At 33.7% G+C, this 4329-nt stretch overlaps 1 long non-coding RNA gene across 22 annotated transcripts in view; it reads left to right on the top strand.

The window, feature by feature from the left end:
- Positions 1 to 4329, top strand: part of LOC106474245 — a 45604-nt gene that overhangs the window by 31111 nt on the left and 10164 nt on the right. For 2 of the 22 annotated variants that reach the window (XR_002613901.1, XR_002613904.1), the window contains exon 7: positions 3253 to 3333. The exons of 19 other annotated variants lie outside the window; for them this stretch is intronic. This is a non-coding gene — a long non-coding RNA (uncharacterized LOC106474245). The remainder of the gene's footprint in view (positions 1 to 3252; positions 3334 to 4329) is intronic. One more of the 22 variants, XR_002613903.1, reaches the window with a different exon arrangement.

Genomic DNA, 4329 nt, shown 5'->3' on the forward strand with positions numbered 1-4329 from the left:
TATCAGTCTCTGGGGTGGTGAACCATAGAGAATCTTCACCAATTGAGACTAACCCCAGAAGGCAGAACAATACACATAGCTATAATACATCAGAATCTTTAGTTGGATCAATGCTACATATCACTACATTGATCTGTTATATATAGCGTTCTCTTACAAATCCTCCTCCTACAGTCAAAATCTGTTCAGTAGAGATGAGGTGTCCACTCTATTTCCAGTCCATTCCACTTCATTCTGAAAAAAAAAAGTTGGCCCACTATTTGTTGGTAAAAGAGTAGCCCAAGAGTTGGCAATGGGTGGTGATGACTAGCTGCCTTCCCTCTAGTCTTACACTGCTAAATTAGGGATGACTAGTGCAAATAGCCCTTGTGTAGCTTTGCGCAAAATTCATAATAAACAAAGAAACCTAAAGTTGGCATATGGCCTATATATCAAAACAAAACATTTATTAAATGAAATAGTCTCCATTCTTATTGATGAGGCTTTTCCATCTCACAATAAGGTTGTTAATGCCCTGATCAAAGAAATTACTTGGCCTTGCAGCAAAAAACATACCAATGTCCTCTTTTAACACCTTCCACATTTGCATTTATTTTCCCATTAAGACGGTGTTGCAGTGAACGAAAAAGATGGTAATCTGATGGTGCTATATCTGGAAAACATGGTGGGTGCGGGAGAACTTCCCAACCAAACTCCATAATCTTGTGTTGCATCAAACGTGCCACATGTGGACATGCATTGTTGTGGAGAAGAAGAACACCTTTCCAATTGACAAGTAAAGGGAGTTTCTGATGAAAGGTTGGATTTAAATTCCAGTTGCTGACTATAGATATCTGCATTGACAGTTCACTGTGGATTTAGGAGTTTGAAGTGAATTACTCCTTTGATGTCCCACCAAATGCAAAGCGTCACTTTCTGCAGATGGAGTCCAGATTTTTCGGTCGGAAGTGGTTTTTGTCTAGGACTGAGCCATAGTTTTTGGCAACGCTTGAACCGCTTTTGGACAGAATTGTCACTCGTGATGAAAAATGGATTCTCTATGTGAATATAAAATTCGAGTACAAGAAGGGAAACAATACCTCTGTAGCCACAAAGAATATCAGAGAAGTTTATGGAAATGTTTTGAATATTCATAAGTGTCAACAATGATTCAGCAAATTTCTTTCAGGTGACTTTAGCTTTAAAAACTGTGATGGGAGGGAATGTTGGAATTGATATTGAAGCTATGAAGATGCTTGTTGTCCCTGAAATTGCATGTCTTTTATGAAACAATACATCTAAGGAATATGGGCAAGTGTTTGGGTGCTTCTCGACCTCTCAGATGATCATTGTTTCCAACGTGTGAATGTTGCTTCATCTCTTCTCCCACGTAATGAAAGTAGGGAGAATAGGTGGGAATATGTAAAGAGGTGAGTATCTATTGGAAATATTAGGTTGTCAAGAAATTAATGTCACATTTTGGAACACTTTCATTAACTACCCCAAAAAACATACATCACATATAATAGTTAAACAAACCACCTAAAAGTCACGTTAGTGTAACCTATATAATGTGTAAAGTTTGTATTTTCTAATCCCTTATAGTGATGGCACACAATGAGACACACATTCAGCATGTAATTCTACCATGAATATTTTTTTTATTGCTTTGTTGAAAGAATGAGGATTCATTAGCATAAATCTAAAGGGAGTCATTGTGCATGGAGTTGGATTGCACTCCTATTGGTGGAGGGTTCTGCTGCTTGATTACATTATTATGCATTAGTCAAATTCATTTGATTTCATATGAGGTGAGGTAGGAGTTTTTATAAGGCTGGAGGTATGTGGAGGTATCTATTGGGAATACATCCTCAGGTAAGGAAGTTGTTAATTTTCATAAATCAATTGAATTACCTGTTTAATGGACTTATACAATGAAGCTGTAATGTTAATTCAGTTTGCCTGAATATACTGAAGTTTGCCTTGTAATTATCATTCTTCAATCCAAGGGCTCAGAAGCCTAGAGGTATTATCATTTTTGAAAGTTTGTGGTCACTAATCATTTTACATTTACTAAAGTAATTACTTATAAAACCATTGGTTGATTTTATATGAGATTGTAAATACCAAAGATTTCATGGAAGCCACATGCAAAATCTTGTTACTGTAACTTTCAATTCAGCAAAAACTTATATTAAACCTATTGCTGTTATTTTAAACCATTTTCGTTAGACCAGGGATTAAGTTTATCAAACAAATCATCAACACTGAACACATGTATGTATGAAGGATTATAAATAATAACAAAATTTTCTTACCTAATTTCTGAAAATTAATGTTTTTAGCATGAAAATCTTTTAGAGATATAAATGATCTTATAATCATTAATTTTAACTTGTGTAATTAGATGTTGTTGTTTTTTTGTCTTACCTTGAGACAGTGGTATGTTTATGGATTTGAAATACTAAAATTCAGCTTTCAATTCCCCACAGTGGACACAGCATGGGAGCCATTGTGGCTTTGCTTTATACAAACATGTACAAATATAACTTTTTTTACATTAATTACAATGATAACATTTGTAACATTGCAATTCTGAGACTTTCACATTTCAATACCAAATAATTGTAAAAAAAAAATAGGAATTCTATTTCAAAATAACTAAGTTACATCCCTTTTATTTACTGTTTCTAAATATGTTGATAAAAAAGTGATATTTATTCCTAACTTTAGAATCATAAAGTACAGTATACTGACACACTCTATTTTCTTAACTATCATAAAATTCTGTCATAGTCTTAAAGTTGTTTTACTAATAGCATTCTTAAAATACTATTTAAATATTTCTGTAAACAACTTTCACTTCACTGTGATATTAATATGTACTTCCAGTTGTTCAGTATTTCAGAATATCTGTGAAACAAATTGTTTCTTTAATTTAGTTGTTTGCCTTTTTTTAATCTTTACATAGACTTAAGCATTCAGCCTAATTCATTATAAATGCTATTTATCATTTCTGTAGTTTCTAATTCTCTTTCACTATTTTATTTCCTTTATTCTGTTTCACTTTTTCTGACATTTTCCTTCTTTTTTTTTAATTTAACCAAATTTTAAAATAGAAAATATAGTTTATTTCCTTTCTCACATTAATATGCCCTTTAATATTTCTTGTGTACTGATTTTAATTCATGTTTACCTTAATGTCTAAAATTATTTTACTTAATGTGTTTACTCACACCACTTTGTCTCTTTGGTTTTATTACATTGTTCCAGGTCTCAAGTTACCTCCATTCCACATGTATATGATGTAATAAGGATTCTGGGCAACCGTCCTCTTATAACTTGTTTTAGTAGGTAATATTTTGTAGCTGTTAGGATGCTCTGGGCTTGAGCACTATGTGTCATCCACCTAATTTTTTATATAAACATATTTTATAGTACTACTTCCATCAGCTAGTGTTTTAATTTTCCTTCATTGGATGGAATCAGTACATGATGTAAAACACCTAAGGACAAGATTTAAATTTTAATCATAATTTGCTTAATTTAAAGTGATGTTAACAAACAAATTATTATTATGTTTCTTAGATGATGTACTGGATACAGTTTCACTTTCTTAACTCTGGCATTTGAAAACATTAGTAAATGGAAAGTGAAAGCATAGTCAAATATGTAATAATATGTCTTCCATATGCAACGTGAATGAGACATTTTTGACCACTACCAGGGCTTATCAGGTTGTATAGATAAGACAAAGTACACTGAGTGGTCACAAGTAAATAGACACCTAATTTTTCATCATTTAACTGATTTATGCTAACTAATTTGTGTTCACAAAGCACTATATAAATGAAAATGGTCCGCACACTAATTATCTTGTGCAACAACATGCCTAAAACTCAAGGTTCTCATGAATTGTCAGATTTTGTTAGAGGAAGGATAGTTGGTCAAGCAGATGGTGGAATAAATCAGTGACAAATTTCGCAGAATTTGGGAATCCCGCTTTCGACAGTCAACAGAATTATCGTGCAGTTCAGGAAACACTGCAAGGAAACAATTGAGCAGCATCCGGGTCAACCTGGTCCATCGAAGAGGACAAAAAGGGGTGTCAAGAGGAGCATCGAAATGGATCCCAGATTAATGACTGCAGAAGTGGCCAAAGTTGGTGGGATGAGCCTGAAATCTGTTCAACGGATTCTCCACAGATTGGGTTATTGTTGCAGAGCAGCTAACCGGAATCTCTTATTAATACCTGCCAACATAGTCAGACGAGAGAAGTGGGCAAGTGATATGATGACCAAGCCTCTGGACTTTTGGAAGACTGTATTATTCTCAGACGAATCAAGATTT

Source organism: Limulus polyphemus, unplaced genomic scaffold, assembly GCF_000517525.1.
Source record: "Limulus polyphemus unplaced genomic scaffold, Limulus_polyphemus-2.1.2 Scaffold6988, whole genome shotgun sequence".
NCBI lineage: Eukaryota > Metazoa > Arthropoda > Merostomata > Xiphosura > Limulidae > Limulus > Limulus polyphemus.